Source organism: Prionailurus viverrinus, chromosome A3, assembly GCF_022837055.1.
Source record: "Prionailurus viverrinus isolate Anna chromosome A3, UM_Priviv_1.0, whole genome shotgun sequence".
Classification (NCBI taxonomy): Eukaryota; Metazoa; Chordata; class Mammalia; order Carnivora; family Felidae; genus Prionailurus; species Prionailurus viverrinus.
Genome location: NC_062563.1, coordinates 120,979,667 through 121,000,083, shown reverse-complemented (window position 1 = coordinate 121,000,083; position 20,417 = coordinate 120,979,667). Strand labels below are relative to the sequence as shown.

General features: G+C 55.3%; 1 protein-coding gene across 2 annotated transcripts in view; it reads right to left on the bottom strand.

Moving 5' to 3' along the window:
- Nucleotides 1-10,088, bottom strand: part of DNMT3A (DNA methyltransferase 3 alpha) — a 105,554-nt gene extending 95,466 nt beyond the window's left edge. Inside the window, exon 1 of one of the 2 annotated variants that reach the window (XM_047851866.1) lies at nt 9,956-10,088. The gene's annotated coding sequence lies outside the window, so the exon portion shown is untranslated. Of the gene's footprint in view, nt 1-9,374; nt 9,501-9,955 lie in introns of those variants that run through there. The other variant, XM_047851865.1, reaches the window with a different exon arrangement.
- Between the last annotated feature and the right edge of the window lie 10,329 nt (nt 10,089-20,417).

The following is a 20,417-nucleotide window of genomic DNA, read 5'->3' as shown; positions in this document are numbered from 1 at the left end:
CTGCCCAGCCTCTAGCCCCACCTCCATGCCCGCACTGCCACTCCCCTTCTGACTAGGCTCCCTGCCCCCCTCCTTCTGTCCAGTCTCTCTGCCTCAAGGCCCCTGGACCCCCCCCCCCCAGCTCGGGTATAAACGTGGACATGTTACTCCAAGCCCGACATCTGCCAGAGAATAACACCCCAGCCTTCTGTGGTCCAGCTCCACCCCGCATCCCACCATTCCTCACATCCCGTGACGTCCGAAAATGCCCTTGACCCCCTGGCTGACTGCTCCCTGCCCTTTGACACTCAGCTCAAGCATCACGTCCTTTAGAACAGTATCCTGATGAGCACTTCATAATGTCTGTAATTGTCGAATCGCTATGTTGTACACCTGAAGCTAATCTAATATTATAGGTCAACTAAATTTCAATTAAAAAATTTAAAAAAAAAAAAAAAAGCCTTTGCTGTTTTTCTCTCCCCTTCTAATGAGACGTCTGAGCCCCTGTGGTATCCGGAGCTCTCTCCACTCCTCCACTCCCCTGCCAGATAATAATCATCATCCTGGTCAGATTCACCTACTGTGGGCTCAGCCCACAGGGACCGGCTCAGCCTCTCTCATCTGGCACGTAGTAGGTCTTTAATAAATGAATAGATGAACGTGACTTGAGGGTCTGAAGCAAAGGACCTCTGGACAGAAAACTCAAGAGCTGCCAGACCTGCCAAGGTGGGGCCCTGGCATCTCACTCTGCTGAACCCCGGCTCTCTCGGAGTCCAGGCTGTGTGGAGGGTGTTGACAGAAAAAACACAGAAGCAACGGCCCGGCCCCACTGGGCTTCCCAGCTGAGCCTCCAGTACTAGGCAGGCCCTCAGGCCACCAGCAGATGGCCGGGGGTGGGGAACCAGGCCCGGACAGAGGATGGCAATAGGCACCACCATTGTTGCTGGACATGAAACCATTAGGAACCAGCGCTGGGTCCCAGCTGCCAGCCCGCTGTGGTCTAGAGCCTCCCACGCCTCCAGGCCAGGGGGCAGGGCCAGAACCCGGCAGAGAGGTCACTGCCTGCTCTGGGCCCAAAGAGACTAGAGGGCAGGGAAAGAGAGAGGCCCAGGGCTTAGGGGCCCTTCGAGGTCCCCAGCGGGCACGGACTCCGACAAGACTGAAGTTAGCGCATCCAGATGAAAGGCCCAGAGATCAGGTGGCCAGGGCCAGAGGGCTCACAGATCAACCACCCAGCTGAATCCTGGCTTCCCACAGGAGGCCCTGAAACCCCGACAGCGAGAACGACAGCCATCTGTAGGGTCGTACAGAGCAACAAGGCCTTCACGGGGGTCATCTCACCCGGTGCCCACCGTCACCCTCATGCAGCCCTGCCATGACCCCACTTAAAACAAAGGAACGCACATCTCCTCACCACCTACGGCGTGTCGGGGACAGCGCCAGCTGGTTTTCATACAGTATCTCATTCGACGCGGGCAACCCCGGGGAAGGTGGGCAGGCTATCCTCCCTGCGTCTCACAGATGCAGGGCCCGCGGCACAGAGACATTAGGGCCCGCGGTGAGTGAGTGGTAGCGGGGCTGAGATGCTCAAGGTGTGCCCGCCCCCTGCCTGCCAGGGCTCTGCTTTGCCCGGCACATCGGTCCCCCTACCAGCCTGGGGTCGAGGGGCGGGGGGTGCGGCAGAGGGACACATTCCGTGCCTGCTTGCAGCACACATTACCCTATTTATCTTCCTGCCTTAAATCGGGGGGGGCAGAGACAAATGGAGGGGGGGCAGAGACAAACAAGGCCGCATACCCTTTCCCAAGTCACGTTAAACAGGGGCAGCCTCAGAGTGGAAAGCAAACTCCAAGAGGGCACCCATGGGTGCGGGGGTAGGGCCGGAGGAGGAGGCTGTGGAAGGGGAAGGTGGGTGCTGTTGCCAAGCAACAGGCCGAGGAATTTGTACCTGCCGTTCCTCACCTCTCCACCCCATCACCGGGGTCACTGCCACCCACTCATGGGCCTCCAGATCACAGAGCTGGGCACATGCTGGATGAGTTCTCCAGAACCCCCTCCATCCCTCTTGGGGGTCTCCTGAAGCCCTATTTTGTCTTCGCTGTGTGCGGCTCCCCACGCTGTCCATGCTATGCCGGGGCTGGATCCCCTGAGCTCCGTACTGGGACCAGGGCCTGGTTATACCTCCGGTTCCCAGAGGACCATTTGGGCCACAACAGCCACCAGATCGAAGCCTTCTGTGAAGATCTTCGATGACTTGTGTGCCATCCTGGGTGAACTGAGAGTTCTAGTCACCGCCCTAGAAAACTAACTCGGTCCACTGGCCCTGGCATGGACCAAGAGTTCAGCCAGCTGCCTATTTTCTACTCTCACCCAATCCCTATTAGCCCAGGCCTTTGCCTAGAGTGTCTGCAATATTTCTTCCTGCAACCTTTCCGGAAAAGACAGGTACCTGAGTGGCTCTACCCTTTGCTGTCAGTCTCCAAGCCCGTATCTTATCCATTACCAAAAAAAAAAAAAAAAAGCCATTCTTCCAGCCCTGGCACGACTCAATTTTTTTCATATTCTTCCAGAAGCTTTCAAAAGTGTGCTTTTATTTATTTTTGTTGTTGTCATTAAGAAAGCAACACACGTGTGTTTACATTTTTCCAAAGATTACAAAAAAACGTATAAAGCATATAAAGTAAAAAAGGCAAAGTCTCTGTTGACAGGTCTGCTGTGTGTCCTTCCAGAGCAACTTTTTCTGTCCACGTATATTTGTATTTCTTTTAAAGGATTTTACAAAAACAAGATCACACTCTGCGCCCTGCTTTTGAGGGTAACCCAGCACCGTATCATGGACATTTAACACATCAGAGTAGACATGCTACGACCTCATTTCAAAGACTTAGGTCTATTTAGATTCCCCTTTATCCACAAATGTATTTACCTTTCCAGGATTTCTAAAATTAATCCCACAGGACCATTCCCTCAAGAAGTCCCTGCCCGACAGGTGCCGTTTGCTGGAGTGTTAGAGGATCTCACCCGCCAGGCACAGGCCTGTGTGCCCTCCCCGGCCCCTCTCAGGGTCCTCTGGGGAACCTCTGAGGGGGGGCACACTTCCAGAGCCCCAAGCCCCAGCATTCCCAAACAGTCACCGTGACATGGCCCACATCCAGTCCAGGGCTCAGTAAACCACAGATCTGACCCCACTGTCCCATAATGTCCCCTCTGAGCATCTTTCACCTGTTCAAGTAAGCACCACTGAAACACAGGGATCTAGACGATCTGTTAGGTCCGGAACATCTGCACCAAAGCCCAGATCCATCCACACAGCCCAGCAGGCAGAGTACTAGACTGGGAGTCAGGACACCCAAGTTCCGACCTTCCGCTTACTAGCTGAGAGAGACGGTCCTCCGTCCCCTCGGTGCACCCAGACAGGGCAGCTAACAACTGGCTCAGAATAAAAATGACCTTGACATTTGAAACGGAAACAGAGAGGAAAGATCAATAGGGATGACAGTGAGCAGGGCCATGACCGCAGGAAAGAGAAAATAGGAAACTGGTTATAGAAGTAAATAAGGCTGGGAAGCCTTAGGGGTCAGAGGGGACCACAGCAGGATGGGAGTGGACAATGCTGAGCTATGGTTGAAAAAAATTCCACTCCCTACTGGGATTCAGTTAGGAAAGCCCCAGACGTCTGCACCTCCTCCCCCTGTCGCTGTCCTCCAGACAGGCCTGGCTTGATGTGATCAGCAAGGGAGATGTGGCCTGGAGGGCCCTGAGCACTGGCTGTCCTTGCTGGGGGCTGCCAGGCACCTGCAGCCACACCTCGGTCATATCCCACTCGCGCCCACCCTCACCCCCAGCTGGGGGCTTTGGGCTCTCAGTTCTGCTGCGTGTGGGGGAGGGAGACTGGAGGGAAGGGCAGAGTCAGCCTCTCCTGCCCCCATCCCCTTCCTACTCACAGCCCCTTGCAGGAATGTTCTGGATGCAAAGGCACCTCAGCTTGGGTTAGGGGAAGCCATGGGAGGCCAAGCAAGGGACCCCCCCCCTCCTCCCCATTCATACCATGGTTGCTGTCACTGGCATGTAATCCTTACCCCAACTGGTGTTTCCCTTAATGGCCGCAGCCCCCCTGGGGTTACTGTGATTTAAATATGCTGTTTCCCTCCAAGTCTGAGCTCTTAAGTGCTAGTCTCTGGAATATAAAGAAATGATCAAGAGCCTATACCAAATGAAATCAGCTGGCCCCTTCCCTGCCCTCCCTTCCGTCCCTGTCTTCTCCCCACCCCACCTTGCAGAGCCACTACAAGCAGGGTAGTTCAAAGCCATTGTCCACAGGCCACGCAGGCGTTAGGGCACAGGGGCCGCTCTCCTCAAATCGATATGGGGTCTCCGCCTGGCTCCCAGCACAGCCAAGGCCCATCCCACATCCCAGCGGCTCTTCTACACTCCAGCCACCCCAACCGCCGCCCCCCCCCCCCCCCAGCAGCCTGGCTTCCTCCCCTCAGCCTGGAAACCCCACCTCAGTGCTTTGAGGCCCCTCTCAGGCGCCACCCCCAGGAAGCCTTCCCGGACGACCTCAGATGGTTGTGACTTCACCGTCCTTTGAGCACTTTATTTCTCCCTCTCCCGTGACCTCGGTCTGTGGTCATTAATTAGTTGGGCTCATCGTAAACTCAGTGTCTCCTCAAATCCTAGCCCAGGGCCTTGCCCACGGGACATGCTCAGCAAACACACATGGGCCACTGAAGACAGGCTGAGAATAAAGCCTGGAACTGCAGCGTGAGGGATCGAAGGTGGGTACAAAGACAACCTGTTGACAATGGGATCCATTACACTCGGGAACAGACAGCTAAGTGGCACGGAGGGGCCTCCACCTCTGAAGATTATCCAATCAGAATCAGCACGTTCCTCCTTTGTCCAAGATTTTGCAAAAGAGGCAAAAGAGGAGGGTGGACAAGGCTTCCCAGAGCGCTTTGCAGCGCCGGTCCAACCCAAGCTGCCCACGTGATGAAGACAGTCACAGCTGCCTAACACTGAGCCCTGGCTCTCTGCTAAGGCAGTGCACTCTCTCCTGGAATCCTCACCACCACCCTGATGAGAGCCTCGTCTCACTGCCGCGTTACAGGTGAGGAAACTGAGGCCCAGAGAAATTCAGTTAGCTGCCCCAGATCTCACAGCAGGGAAGCGGCTGTCTCCGGGGGGCCTCACTTCGGCTGCCCCGAAACAGGCTCATGTCTAAGCAAGTCATATCCCTCCCCACGCGGCTGCACACCGTGTACACAGGAGTACACACAGACACACGTGCACCACACCCTGTCTTGCCCAGAACACTCAGCCAAGTGGAGGCAGGCTTGAACACACACACACACACACATCTGTGATACTTCATGAGCCTCAGATTTGTTATTTTGTTTTGTTTTGTTTTGTTTTGTTTTGTTTTGTTTTGTTTTAGGGAAAAACAGTCAAGGAGAGAAAGGACTAAAAACAAGCCCTCAAGATTTGCAGGGAACGGAATCTGGCACCTTAGTTTATCATGAAAGCCCCCAGGAGCGGCCAAGCGCAGGCCCACAGAGATGCCCAGCCTCAAAGGGCAGGTGGAGGCAGACTCCTGACTGACTCCACCGTTAGATACCAAAATGGACGTGGAAACAATCCCCAAGGGCGCCGGGCACCCGAGTCAGGGTCCCCAGGCCCGTACAGGCAGCAGGAAGTGACGAAGGAAAGGAGCAGGAGCACGTGACAGGCCATTATTGGCTCTTCTGGCCTCAGGCTCCGGGTAGCACTTCCAAGCCCAGCCAGGCCCCACAAGCAGACAGCCCCCAACCCAGCTCTAAGTGTTCTCAGAGCTTCAAGTTCTCTTTCAACCCGAAATTGTAAGGCTCGTATTCTAATGGTAACATTTCAGGCCCAAGGATGGGGAGTGGGTGGTCTATTCTTAACTGACCCGTTTGTTCAGGAGCCAGTGAGACTGATCTGAGGAAGCTCTTCTGTGCTTCCAACAAACGCAGCCTTGCCTGGCCACAGCTAGGGAGAGGACAGGGACCAAAAACACAGATGTGTAGCAAACTCCCCGCCATTCAGCAGACACCCATGGAGGCCCCACTAAATGTCTGATGGGGGACCCAGAGGCAGCCGAGTCAAGGTCCTTGTCCTGTGGAGACCACAGGCTTACGGGAGAGACAGTCACCCAGAGCAGCAGCCCCGGAGAGCTGGAGCCGGGGACAGTGTAAGTTCCCCAGGGGCCAGGTCACCCTGGGCAAGTATTTTGTAAGTCCTGTCTCCCTTGTGGCCTTTTTCAGAGGACCGTCAGCAGTGATGTGTGTGACTGTGATAGGAAAATACCCACAAGGGAGTCGGCATACTGTGAATTGGACTCAGAGCAAAACAAAACCCTCAGAAATTATGTACACACACAGATTTACACGTGAATCACACACGTGTGAAGGTTTAACTGGAGGCTGCATTTTTACAGCCTCTGTGGAGTCACCTGTGACAAACCTGTCTCCCTGCAGGGCCCCCACCCCTCACACCACCTTCTCCTTTCAAAGGCCCATCCCCCAGGAGGCCTTGCTCTCTCAGACCTCCTCTCCTTGGAAGCCTTTCCGGATTACCGCCATGTGGTGAAAACAGACCACCCCGCCCCCATTCCTGGGTCTGAAATTCCACCACTAGAATCAGAGCCATAGAATTTCAAAGTTGGAATGGACCTCCAAGCTCCAGTCCAACCCCCACCCCACAGAGGAATCCTGTCCGCAGACACCCTGACAGATGGCCACAGTCCGGTCGTCTTCTCCAGTGCTGGGGTTGGGGGGGGGGGGGGTGGGCAGTCCTTGCACTGTGCACCCAGCACTCAGGGAATCGAGAAGGAATTAGGAATTCACCTTCCTAAGGCCGACCTCTCATTGCAGACCCCACGCCAGGGATGGAAAACCTCGGTCAGCCTGAGCTTTGAGGAGTAGCTGAAGACCAGCACCAAGCAGCTGGACAAGAGTGCAGAGAGGGAGCCAGGGCCCAAAGAAGTGGGGCCCGGGAAGGGAGGCAGTCGGGCAGGTGCCAGACTCGCCGCACAAGTTTGTGGGCCCCTGCCTGGGTGCAGCGCATGCACTCACATGCACACACACACGCAGACTCACACTTTCACACAGTTGCCTGTCAAACAGCTCAACCGGGGGCTCAACGGGACGCAGAGGCAGAGCAGGACCACCTTACCCCAGAAACCTAGCAGGGACTCCCTCCTGACAACCCGAGTCTCCAAACCCCGGGGGGTTTACTCAACCACCAGAAGATAGCCCCTGCCAGCAGAGAAGACAGCCCAAAGAGGGTCCCTCCGCCTGACAGCTGGGCTCCCCAAATCCCACAGGCCAGTCCTAACACTCCAGCAACGCCTAAGGAGAAAAGCTTCCCTGGCTGCAGCTGTCACATCTGCCTGGAAGGGAGGAGGCACAGCAGAGCAGCACCTGATCCCAGGATCCCTTCGCAGCCCGCCCGCCCAGGAGGCCGGAGGCCGGTTCAGCCGCTGGCAAGCCCAGGGTGAAACATGAAGACTGAACAGTCCCGCGGGGATGCTGATGGCAGTCTCTGGGCAAGGCTGCGAAGGGGGCAAGCTGGGTCACAGGGCAGAGGGCGCTTCTCGCCCAGGCTCCTGTCCCTGCTGGTTTGGGAGGGGGCGCGTGGCGTGGCTCTGGGGCCCGGCCCTTCCTCCCCCGCGCCCTCAGGCCGGGGCTGCCCAGCTGGGTGCTGGACGCCATCTTGGGTCAAGGTGCAGCCACAGGGGGCTCCCCTCAGGAGCGGGGGGGAAGAAAGCCGCTGAGACTGAGCGAGCCCCCCCGGCCCCCTTCCAGGGCAGCAACGCCTACTCAACTGGCTTTGCAGTAGAGAGAGGTGGAAGGACGTTGGGGATGGAGAGAAAAGTGGGAAATCACAGAGGGGGGAGTGAGGGAAGTGGGTGCCCCCAAGAAGGGAGGTTCCAGGAAAGCGAAATGCAGTTTGGCAGCCCGAGGGCCGCGGGCCCCAGCGATGGGGGGCTGGGGGAGGCCGGGGGCGGGCCCTGGACCCACGCCAGCTCGGTCCGCGCCGAGGGGGAGGGAGGGCAGGGCGGCCTGGGGGAGGGGAGCCGGGGTGAGGGCGGGACACGGACCGCGGCCGCCTGCGGCTCCGAAGCTCGGGGTCTCCCGGGGCGCGGGGCCGAAGACCCCGCTCGGCAGCCTCTGCGAGGCCTCGTCCTTCACTGTGCAGATGCGAAGCTTTCAAGGACACGTCTGCACCGGCCCAGCGGGGGTGCGTGTGCGTGAGTGTGCCCGCGTGCGTGTGTGTGCGACTGGGGGTGCTGCTGCAGGGGGCGACCCTGGGCGCCCCCACCCGCGCCGCTCCCGGCCCCGGCCCGCAGCTCCCATCCCCGCGTTTTCCGGCCCCAGCGGCCCGGGCCCGGGATCTTCGCCCGCCCCCGCCCCGCCCCCACACTGCGGCGCCGCCGCCACCGCCGCCGCCGCCGCCGCCGCCGCCGCCGCCGCCGCCCCGGCTCCCACGGCCCGCGGCGGGGGCAGGGAGGAGCCAGGCACGACGTCCCCCCCGCGCGCCGCCTGGCCCTCCGCGGGGAGGTGTGCCCCCCGAGTGGCACTCTCCCCACCCCCGCCGCCCCTCCCAGATCCGCTGGCACCCCGCACCCCCAGCCACAGGTGGCCGGAGGAGGATCGCAGCGCAGCGCTCCTCGGCCCGGCCCCCGGATCACCCCTCGGCCCGCCCCCGGGGGCCTCCCGGGTCCCCCGCCCCGCCGGGCCGTGGAGGGCCGGGAGCCGGGGGGAGGGGCGGGGGGCCGGGTCGTGCCAGGCTGCCATTTTCTGCCGCCGCCGCGGAGCCTGCGCGGGGCCCGGCCCCCGCCCCCTCCCCCGCTCCCTGCGGGCCGCGGCGGGAGCCGATCATTCCGGGTCGGGGTCCGCGCCCTCCAGCGCCCCGGCCGCAGGCCCCAGGCGGGGCCCCGGGGCGGGGGCAGGGCCCGGAAGGCGGGGGCGGCCAGGCCGGGGCCCCTGCGGCAGCGCCGAACCGGGCACCGCGGCTGAGGCCGGCGGTGGAGGGGGCCCCCCGCGGCATTGTATAGACTTGAACTTGAGCCCGGAGCCGGGCGGGGGCGGGGAGGGGGCTCCGCGCCGGGAGCGGGCGGGACGGGAGGGGGCGCCTGCCGAGCCCGCGGGGACATAAACAAACCCTCAAATCCCCCGCGCCGCCCTGGCCAGCCCGGCCCGCCGTCCCCGCCCGCAGCCCTGGCCCCGCGAGCGCCCGGCGCCGAGTTGCAGGGGTCCGGGAGCGTGCCCCAAGCCGGGCACTGCCCGCCGCCGTGCCCCCCGCCCGGCCTCCCCTCCTCTCCGCCCGCCTCCGGGCCGGCCTCCCGGGCCGCCAGCAGCGGCGCTCATTACCGTGTGGCCGGTGGGGTCGGGCCGGCCCGGCTGCGCGCCCTGGTGCCGCGGCGCCGCGTCCCGGCTCGTCCTCTGCTCTCGCCGCCGCCGCCGCCGCCCGCGCGCCCTCCCTCCCTCCCGGCCCGCCTGCCTCGCTCGCTCCCTCCCTCCGCTCTCGCTGTCGCGCTCCCTCTCTCCGCCTCCTCTGCCGGGTCCCCCCCCCTCCCACCCCTTCTCTCCGCCTTCCTCCTTCCCTCCCTCCGGCCGCCCGCGGGCCCAGGCCTCCGCCCGCTGCTCGCCCCCCGCGGCCGCGCTGGCCCCGGCCCCGGCGCTGCGGAGCCGGCCCGGGAGGCAGCGCCGACTGGGGGGCCCCGGGGCGCCGCGGCGGTAGCGGCCTGGGCGCGCGGCCGGTCCTAGCGCCCTCGGCCCGACTTCCCGGCCTCTGCGGCCCCGCCGGGAGTCCCCGCACGCTGCAAGACGGAGGGCCAGACCCCGCAGCGCCCCGACCCTGCGCTGGGCCTGGGCACCTAGCTTCCGCCGCTCTCCGGGCCACTCCGCCGGGGGCCTTGCTGCAGCCCTCCCCCCGCGGGGTGCCCCGCTACCTGGCGCTGCCTCTGCGCTGGGTCCCCGCATCCAGCACTGGCCGCAGGGACAGCGGCCCCTCCTCTCCCTGGGCCGGTGTCAGTGCCTCCCCCCCAGCAGCCCGTGGAGCCCCCGGCGGCCTTCACCCTGCAGTTCTCCCGACCTCCACCAGAGCCCACTGCACTCTGCCTGCCTCAGCACTGGGGCTGGGGACAGCAGCGCCGGCCCATCCGCACAGCAATCCCCACCCGACCCGCCACCCCCGCCAGGTGCCGCCGCCGAGTGGAGGCCAGCCCACTCAACAGGGCCAAGGTCGGGGCGCCAGGTCCATCCAGGCCGTCCTAGAGGCTCGGGCACCTCTCTAGGATGAGTCCCCTTAAAGGGAGTGAGCTCCCCGTACCTTGACGCGTCCAAGTAGAGTTGAGTGCCCTCAATTGGACAGTGGAAGACTGAAAGACTTCGTGGGGTGGGAGGTTGAACTAAATGACATTGAAGATCCCTTCCAGCTCTAAGATTCTGTGCACACCTACACTCCACCCTCACGCTTACTCACCCCTTCCCTGCGGGGGTTGTTCTCATTTCCCAGAGAGTTCTCCCGCTCCAGGTTTCTGACTTGGGGCATCTCCGTCTACTTCCATCAGCACAGCCACCCTCTGTTCATCGCTACCTCTAAGGCTTGGTGCTGGGCCCCCAATCCCCCCAGACTGGCTCTCCACTTCTGCCTGTACCTCCATCAGCCCCCCCCACTGTGCACCCCCATTCCACCTAGCACTTCAGCTACATGGCAGTGCCCTGAGTTCCCTCACCCGGGACATGGAGTGCTTGCTCCCTTCCCGAGGCGCCCACCCTCCCACTTGTGGGTGGGGGCTACTGAAAATGGGCACTCAGGCCCTCGCTGCTGAAACCAGTCCTACTTTTCCCTTTTCCCCCACCAGCTTCACCCCGCGGAGGGCACCTCAAAGGGCACCTCACTCTTTGAGACACAGAGCTGAACTTTCATCCAAGAGGTTTTCCTTCTGGAAGCTCTGTAATGCTTCCAGATCCTGTACACTTCCCCCACTCCCCAGCCTCAAGGTCAGAGGCCACTCTCCACACAGTTGTCCTGGCCTCACTCAAGTTTCCCCCCGCCCCCATGCCACCGATGGCAGGCCCTGTATGCATGGACTCCACCTGGCCAGTTCTAGAAACTTGTACTGTTTCTTCCATGAGGATAGGAACCACATATGTAGCCCAGCACTTGGCACCCAGTAGGTTCTCAATAAACATCGGTTGAATGAAGGTGCACATTGCAAGCTCCTTGCCACTTTGCTTTCCACGTCAAGGCGGGCATCCACAAATAGTCTAAAGCTTGGCAAAGGGGAAAACCGTGTTTAGAAAGATGGCACCATACCTCTCCCCTCCTCAAAGGCTTACAGAATAGTGCCCCCAAATAGCGACTGTTTACTGAGCGTGTCCTGTACACCAGGCACCAGACTTGGCACATTTCCCTTAGCCCTTGCCAACTCTGTGTGGTAGTTTCTATTATCCTCACTCTACGAATGAAGAAACTAAGGCTTAGTCAAAGCCATGCAGTCAGGAAGCCGCAGAATCAGGATTCAAAGCCTGGTTCATCTGACTCTGAGATCACCACACCATACTTTTAACACATTATAGTTACTCTTAACAAGCTGAAATCCTCAGGATCGAGAAGGGCAAATATAAGTTTCTGCTGATTAGAACTATTTATGATGGAATCATTGGGAGTCCATGATGTGCATGACCTTGGATATCTGTGTTGCTGGGGTCAAGAGGCCCAAGCTATGTTAGAAGGGGTTTGTGTCCAGCGAGAAGCAACCATATGGCTACAGGGTTGGTTCCAGAGTGTGGCCCTGATGTCTTTGGCATGAGAAGGACCCTCCAGGTGGTCCCAAGAAGAGGCATATCAGTTGTGGCAAACCCTACTGGTCCACACCCCATGTCACACTGGGTCTGGCTCAGATCGAGTTAGCCTTTGGGCTCCTATACCCCCTCACTTCTGTCTGTTCCACTGTGGCCTGCAGAACCCTGGTTGATCCTAGATTATCCGGGGCAAGGGGCAGTGTGGGTCAGGATATGCTAGGTTATCCTGCGATAACAAACAACCCCAAGTTTTGGTGATTTAAAATCACAAAAGTTCTATGGAAAACAGCATGATGGTTCCTCACACGAATTAAACCTAGAATTACCATATGACCCAGCAATTCCCCTTCTGTGAAAGAGACTCTTCTAGACATTTGTACACCAGCGTTCATAGCAGCCTTATTTACAATAGCCCAAAGGTGAAGATGTTCACGAATAGATGAGTAAATGTAGCACCTACATACAGTGGAATATTAGGCAGCCTTAAGAAGGAAGGAAATTCTGACACCTGTTCAACTCGGATAAGCCACGAAGACATTATGCTAAGTGAAATAAGTCAGACACCAAAGGACAAAAAATTGTGCGATTCTACTTACATGAGGTACATAGAGTGGTCAAAGTCACAGAGACAAAGCAGAATGGTAGTTGCCAGGAAGTTGGGGCTGCAGGGCGGGGTGGCTGGGTGAGGAGGAGTGGGGAGTTAGTGTTCGTGGGTCCAGAGCTTCAGTTTGGGAAGATGGGGAGAGTCCTGGAGATGGAGGGGGGTGATGGTGGCACAATATGAGAATGTACTTAATGCCTCTGAACTGTGCACTTAAAGATCGTTCAAATGGCAATTTTATGTTATCCATATTTTACCGCAATACAAAAGTTGAGCATGGTACAACTATAAATTAAATCTATTAGATCTATTACTTAAAAAAAAAAAATCACGTAAGTTTCTTTTCTCGTTCCTGTTACGTGTCTGTGGCAAGTCTGCAGAAGGGTAGAGTCCGTGGAATATTCTGGGACCCTGGCTGACGGAAGAGTCACCATCTCAAGGAGAGCACTGGAGAGTATCACACTGACAAGAGCCATTTGTCACTCATTGGCTGGAACCAGTCATACGGCTCCATTCAGCTCTCAGGATCCAGGAAGTAATCACTACCACAGACCTTAAAGCAGCGAGAATCAGACGTATTTAGCAACCAGCACCAATGACTACCGCAGGGGCCCTTCCAACTCCTTCACTGACAACATGTTCCTCTAACGTCTTCCACCCAGGGATTCTAGAGGGTGAGACTCGGTTCCCACACGTCTGACTCAGATGAGAGTCTACCCTGGGCCCCGCACCCCGGTAGACCTTATGTCCTCCACCTCAGTTGGCTTCTGAAACCATTCCACCTGCCTTTGCAGCACCTCGTCCTAATGTCCAGACCCGGCTCACCTTCCATCCCGCCCGGTGGTTTCAACCCCACAGTGACTCATCACTCGGGCCATCTTAATACTCACTGCTTGTCACACCCACCAGGAGAGCTGCATCATGGACCGCTATCCACGTAGGTTCTTCATCTATAGCAAATGGTGACACTTCCACCTACCTTCCATGTGGGTTGTTATATTAGTCAAGACTCTCAAGTCACACGGGACAGAATCCCAGCCTAAACTGGTTTAAACAAACAAAGGGATTCAGTAGTTTAGAGTTTAGACGGTTGGGAAGCCCAGGGTTGGAGATTCAGGACTAGGTAAATCCAGGGTCTCGAATGTTAACTCCAGGCCTCACCGTCTCCATCACTCTTGTCTGCTCTCCCACTGCCTTGGCACTTCCTCTCCTCCTCGAAACAGATGCCAAGATGGCAGCCAACAGCCTCAGGTATACATCCTCCCAGCTTAGAATCCCAGTGGAAGAACATCGTTTTCCCTTAGGAAGCCCCCGAATGCTTCCAGGACATAAAGCTCCCCGTCCTTTAGCAACGATCCCTCCCCCACCTCGAGCCTCAAGGTCTGAGACACATAATTGTCCCATTTTGGTTTTCATCGCCACCCTCACTAAAGGTGCCGTGCCTAGCAGACAAGTTCCAAGGGTTACTCCGGTTGTTCCGGCTTTGGTCACAAGCCCACCCCGAACCCGGCTCTACAGCCAGTAGGATAGCATGAATCACATGCCCACCCCCCTAGGTGAGGACAGGTGGTGGCTGGGGCCGACGGATCCAGCCAGCACCCCGTGGAGTAGGAGCAGAGCTGTTCCCCCAAAGGAAGGGGGCCGGACAAACACGTTACGCATCCTTCTTTCCCCGTGTAAGCACTTTCCAAATGCTCTGCCTACCTGATTGAGGCGGTGGTTGTACAACATCGCATGTTGTATATACATATATACATGATACAACATCAACGTGCCACTGAATTGTGCCTTTTTAAATGATTGATGGTATGTGAATCTCACCTCAATAAAAAAGACATTTTTAAAATGTTCCTCCTAAAATGAAGAACCCACGCCATCAACAACTAAAAATGCACTTGATCTCCTTCCCAAAAGAAGATAGTCCAAGTCATGACCAGCTCTAAAATCGGGATCTCTGAGTAATGTGCATTTCTCTCAATGAGGTTTGGATGTGGCTCCTTTTCTATAACGGTGGCTAAATTACAAATTTAACCACTCGAAACACTGAAATTATGATGGCGGACAGAAAACAGATTATCCCCAGTAAGGACTGACTTTGCAAGAGGAGAAGGAAAGAGCCTTCAGGGGTTGCCAGACCGTGGCCTCCACCACACCCACTTCTCCACAGTGGATCCAGGTTGCGGATCCTGGGAGAATCTCCCTGGTTCATGGTCCTCCATGGCTGGGCCGGAGGGCCCACAGGGAGGAAGTCTCTTTGGGGGAGGGCCAGCTTTCCTCTTGGCGCGATCATGGCTTCCTGGGGATTCCTTCAGACCTTGAGCAATCCCTGGCTCTGGGAATTTGAGATCACTTCCGCAAGGCCTCAGCCAGTGGCCAGTCAGCTCATTTTCTGGGCATTCCATGGACCAGCCACTAGCCACCCCCTCCCAAAGACCCAAAGCACTGGGTGGACCACTTTGCTAGCCCTCCACAGGAGTCGTAAGCACGAATACAAAGAGCGGCTAGGAAAATGCTTTGTAACCCTTAAAACGTCATTCTTCTCACTCACAGAGAAAATCAGAAAGACACAAATTCATTTGGTGTGGTTTTGTGTGTGCCAATACACGGTCCTTTTATTCAGGTCTTCTATCCTCTTATTGGGTTTCCCACAGCAACTGTCATAAACCTCCCCCGTTTCGAGATGCTGGCTCAGCCCCTTCCCCCAGGAGACTCCTCAGCCTCTACCTCTCACCCCAGCATGAGCCTCACACTGTGTGTTGACAGATCTAGAAATTAATATGGATGTAAAATGTATGCATATATATATATATACACACATGTGTGTATGTGTATCTACCTATATTTTCCATTTTTCTGTTCACTGAGAGCACCTACAAGTAATAAAACCTCCATAGCAATGAACACACCTCATGCCCAGATCTTAGTTTCTAAATACCATTCTTTACTAAAAGGAACTGAATTTTTTTTGGAGAAATGGCAGATTCCCGAGATGGGTAAGCAAGGAGCGAGATGAGGCCGGAACACGTCACACTTAAAAGTAAGGAAGCGCAAAAAAATTTAAAAAAAAAAAAAAAAAAAGTAAGGGAGTGCTCACAGAATCATGGGATACAGGGGAGGGACTCCCACTGGCAAGATGTGGGAAAATTTGAGCGTCAGAATCAATGATGGCAACACCGAATAAAATAGGAATCTATGAGTCCACACTGCTAGAAATAAATGAATACACTGCAAGTTTAATGAGGAAGGGGATATTTACATTGTCTCAAAGTACTTCCCAACAAAATACTGCCTAATTACAAAGGGAAAAAGAGTGACTTTACAATGGAAAAACCTGAAACGCATCCCTTGAATCAAGTGATTAAAGTTAACATCATCAGTAATGAGCCAAGCTGAAATGGTATCCCACCTAACAGGATGCAGTGAGAACAACAGGGCACCATTTCTCTTGATATTCCAACCCAAGATGCATCACCTGAATTTAATCTTGAGGAAACATCAGACAAACCTTATCTTAATCCATTGGGCTGCGGTGACAAAGTACCATGGGTTGGGTGGCCGATAAAGAGCAAACATTCACTTCTTACAGCTCTGGGGTCTGAAAAATCCAAGATTGTCACACCAGCAGATTCAATGTTTGGTGAGGGCTTCCTGGTGCTTAAACAGCCATCTTTTCTCTGGGTCCTCACATGGTGGAAGGCACAAGCTAGCACTCTGGGGGCTCTTTTACATGGGTACTAATCCCAGTCATGAGGGCACCGCCTCCTAATCCCATCACCTTGGGGGGTAGGTTTCAACGTATGGCTTTTGAGAGGACACAGCCATCAGACCCTAGCAAATCCAAAACAAGGGATATTCTACAAAATAACTGACTTGTGTTTTTCCAGAATATCAAGGTCACGAAAGTCAATGAAAGATTGAGTTGTTCCAGATCAAAGGAAACTAAAGACATAACAAGTGTGTGTGTGCATTTCGGATGGAATCTTTTTGCTATAAAGGACATTATTGGAACAATAAGAGAAAGTGGAATGGGGTCTGAGGATAGCTGGTAGTAATGGGTCAATGTTACGTCCCTGATTTTGATGTTTATGCTGTAGTTAATTGTGAAAGAGAATGCCCGTATTTGAAAGAAATATATACTACAGTTTTTTGGAGGCTATTGGGCAATGTGTTGACACATTCATGAAAAGTTTAGAAAAAATTAAGTTTTTTTACTGTGTTTGCATCTTTTCTGTAAGTTTAAGATGTTCTTCTTATTTATTTTTAATGCATTTTTAGAAAAGATTTTATTTTTAAATCTTTCCACCCAATGTGGGGCTCAAACTTACGACCCCGAGATCAAGAGTCGCATGCTCTACCGTCTGAGCCAGCCAGGAGCCCCAGTTTGATTGACAAAAAGTTTAAAAAAATCACCCCCAGGGGTTGTAGCATTTTGCCTTCCCGCCATGACCATGTATGAGAAAGCATGTTGCCAGTTGAGAATGCAGTCCCCCTGGTGGGTGAGCAGTGGTCTCACCACACATTGTGCCTTTTACGTCTCTCATTTTGAGGAGGTCGATCGTCTTTTCATATGTTTAAGGGCCCTTTGCATTTAAGAACTATCAGTTTATTTTTGACCATTTTTCTTTCAGGCTGTGGGTCTCTTTCTTCGTGTGTGTGTGTGTGTGTGTGTGTGTTACCTCTCCATAAATCAGAGGTCATCCCTTTGAGACACAAGCCAAGCTGAAGGCCAGTTGGGATTAGGTAGGTGAGGGCATCAGGGACGAGAGGGCAATATCTGGGGAGGTATGTGGAGGTTAAGAACATGATGCCTGGGGCCACTCCCCCTCAATCCCTCTCCCTCTGCTGCTGGCCTGCACCCTCAGACTGGGTGACCCTGCCTTACAGAACTTTCCTGCCTCTTCTGCAGCCTCCCCTCACCCAAGTCTTTTCCCCCTTTCGCTGCTCCTCCAGAGGGAAGGGGAAAGAAAGGAACTACCTGCTGAATAGGGTCTCATGGGCTCCGGGGAGCAGCTGAGCCACCCCACAGCCCACCTGGCTCTCTGTGGGGCGTGTAATTCAATGTCAAGATAAAAGACTGGAAACCTGTGTTTGTGTCAGTACTTTGCCAGTACAGATGTTTTCGTGAGTAAAATGTTTTTTTCATTCATTTCATTTCATTAGTAACGTACCTTCCAGGTTTTAAGATGAGTTCCATGCAACTCAATAAAAGGGTATCTTTTTTTAATTAAACTTTTTGGAGATTTTTTTTTAATGTTTATTTTTTTTGAGAGAGAGAGAGAGAGAATTCGAGCAGGGGAGGGGCTTGGCGGGGGTGGAACAGAGGATCCAAAGCGGGCTCTGTGTTGATGGGATAGAACCCAATGCAGGGCTCAAACTCATGAACTGCGAGGCAAAGTCAGATCCTTAATTGACTAAGCCACCCAGGTTCCCTGAAGATATATATATATATATAGATAGATAGATAGATAGATATTTTTTTTAGTAAGCTCTGTGCCCAATGTGGGGCTGGAACTCACAACCCTGATATTCAAAGTCACGCCCTCTACCTACTGAGCAGCCAGCCGCCCCTTTCTGGAGATAATTCTAGATTCACATGCAGTTGTAAGAACTACTACAGAGAAATCTTCCATACTCTTTGCCCGATTCCCCCCCCAGAAACTTCTCTCAACACTCAAGTGTCCTATTCACAATCAGGATATTGACACTGACATGGTCAGTGGGCAGAACATTTCCATCCCCTCACGTTGGCTTCCTCATAGCCACACCCACCTCCCCTGTGCCTCTCCCCAACCCTGGACAATACGAATCCATTCTCCATTTCTCTAGTTTTCTCGTTTCGATGATGTTATATAAATGGAGTCCTGCCTTTTAGGATTGGCTTTTTTCACCCAACATAAGTCTCTGGAGATTCATCCAGGTTGTTGCATGTGTCAATAGCTCTTTTGTTTTTTTTCTTTTTTTTCTGGGTAGAATTCCATGGTACAGATGTGTCACAGTTTAACCATTCACCTGTTGAAGGTTATCTGGGGCCTGTCCAGTTTTTAGGTTCAGGTTAGAAACCTGAGGCCAGGGAGGAGAACCAACCTGCACACAGGCCGAATATGGTAGAACCAGCCTGCAGACCCTGGCCTGGCTGCTGGAGTCGTGGGGGGACATTGGTGGGAAACATCAGGCAAGTTCAATGGGAACGAATATGGAGACGCGAGAGTGATCAATAACCTGACATCTTGAGGTTCGTGTTAAGGAAGGTGAGTCTGCTTTGGAGTGAGGCAGCTCAGAGGCGAGGAGACTGGCAGGGGGTCTGGGCCAGCTATCAGCTGCCTTCCAGAAGGAGCATCTACTGCTGACTGGAAACAGAGATGACGAGAAGGGACATATTCACTGGTTTGGGTTGTTATAGTAACATCCAGATAAAATATATATTCAGGGGCCAGAGGAGAAATGGAGCTGAATGCAGATGAGCTGCTGGAAGGGGAGAGACGACTGGAAGAACATCGCAATAGATGCGGTACTTACACATTGCTGGAGCCGGAAATAGGTGGGCTCTCCCTGAGGAGTGCGGAGACCAGAGACACCGGAGTGGACCTCCACCCGGGGGCGGAAGCGATGATGGCAAAGGAGAGAGAAGGAGGCTCAGGAAGGCCAGGGGAGAACCAGATGAGTACACAAACGCCAAGGACAAAGGGATGATGGGGCGACAGGGTCAAGGAGAAAGGGCTGTATCTGTTATCTGTCGCCACATAACAAATTAACCCAAATCTTGGTGGCTTACACAGCAACATTCGTTGTCTCACAGATGCTGCGTGTCAGGAATCTGTGGGTGGCTCAGTGGGGTCATCTGGGCCAGGGTCTCCCACAGGTAGCTGGCTCCAGCCATCTCCAGGTTCCATGGAGAAAGATTCATTTCTGAGTGTACTCATGTGGGAGTTCTTAACAAGATTCAGTTCCTTGGAGGTTGTTGGACTGAGGCCTTGTATTCCGTGTTGGCTGAAGGCTGAAAGCAGCCCTCAGTTCCCTGCCATGTGGGCCTCTCCACGGGACAGCTCACAAGATGGCGGCTGCCTTCATCAGAGTGACAAGCCCGAGAGAGCGAGAGACAGTGTTCAGGAAAGGGAGAGGGCGGAGACACAGACTCTTGTATCAGAATCTTAGAAGTTTCGTCCTATTGTCTTTGTAAACAGCAAGTTACCAGGACCAGCCCACACTCATGGGGAAGGGATTCCACGAGGGTGTGCGTACCAGGAAACCATTTTAGAAGCTGCCTACTACAGGGAGCAAAGACAAGGTGTCTGCACTTGACCTAAGACTGCCCCAGGTGGCCCCTGAGAGGATGGTGTCAGGAGAGTGCGAGGGGTAGGGGACAGAATGGAGGGAGACAAGTGGTGATGCCGAATTCCCAGCTGGCCCAGCACTTCGGGGGACATGAACAAACTCACGCCCTCCACCCCAGTCCCCGGATGATTCCAGCTCAATTGTCTGCCCAGGTGTGCTTCCTCCACCCCCCACCTTCACCCCCAAGCAGAGCAGAGCACACAAGCAGGCAGCGCCCGGCCCCTCATCTCCATTTCGCCAACCGAAACCAACTCCATTTCGCCAGGGGGGCACAGGACCCTCCTCAGGGGATAGGAGGGCACGAACCGATTCCATAGCCCTTTGCACACTCCTGGACTGGCGGCCTGTTGACTGATGCACCAGCAGTGACCGTCTCCCCGTCCCATCTGCAGAGGCATCCGCCTTCCCCTGCTGAGCCTGGCCAGCAATCTGGACCTGTCTCCCTGTCCCTCCTCCAGCCGAGAGGCCGTGGGTCCACTTGTTGGAGGGACACACAGAAAGGGAAGAGCTGAGAAGATGGGAACCAGGGCCTTCTCATCAGCAGCGGGCACCTCCTGGGCACACTTCCAGGGGGCACACAGGAGGCAAGAAATGGAATGGAGGGGAAATCCTCAAAGGATGAGGCTGGGGCTGGACACGAACTTTTCCGAGAGGTGCATAGGAGACAGCCG